Genomic DNA, 927 nt, shown 5'->3' on the forward strand with positions numbered 1-927 from the left:
GCAACTCTGTAACACAATTTAAAAAGATATGGCACCTTATTACAGCACTGATATAATTCTGAAACACATTGCTTGTAGATGCTAACAGCGAAGTATATAACATCTTGTGACAGGCTACATGTTGTAACTCATTGCCCTCAAATCCCAAGTAAAGCAAAAACACATTTCACAAAATTCACATCACCGAAGATTGTGCTGAACAGAATCTAATGATTGCATTAAGACTCGTTTCCCCATTTAAGAATTGTTAGTTGCTTTACGGCAAATTTTAGTGCCTAACCTGCTGTTTCTTTCATGTTGCTTCAAGCAACATAGCCTTCAAACATTTCTTGTAAACCGCAATTACACTTCCCAACTTTTTTTGGCAAAGTATACATAAAATGCCAAACGCACAGACGAGCGTTACTTTGTGGTTGGCAAACCTTTCGAGGTCTGTTTACATTTACAAAAAAAAAGAATGGTACATTTACCCCAATCATCAGGCTGTAGATCCATCCCCTGTGATGGAAACAAGTATGAAATTTTCTATCTAGCTGAAGTTCACTGGATTTAAAGTCCACAGTGTAATTTCCATTATGCTGCTTCCCCCGTTCCAGCGTGGACATTTTATCATAGCTAAATTCTTCTTTGTAATTATCTTCCTTGATCATCTTCCTTTCTTCAGTAAAACAGGAAAGGTATTAGCAATAGGTATGTGACAGTTTATCTTGAGAAAATAAACACTTGCTTCAAAGGAAAACTCACTACTAGTTTTGATGAGCAAAAATGCAAGTGACAGCAGACTCGGTATTGTGCAGCGAGGCACTGTACTCATGAAAAAAAAAGCTCCAGAAGATTTTACAGTGCAGTGAGCTTCCTTTGAAAAGTTTGCTCATCAACTTTAGCTTTGGGTATAATCCATTCAAGTCCCGAACAAAGCCGCAGCTA

The sequence above is a fragment of the Mustelus asterias genome, chromosome 19 (genome assembly GCF_964213995.1).
Source record: "Mustelus asterias chromosome 19, sMusAst1.hap1.1, whole genome shotgun sequence".
Classification (NCBI taxonomy): Eukaryota; Metazoa; Chordata; class Chondrichthyes; order Carcharhiniformes; family Triakidae; genus Mustelus; species Mustelus asterias.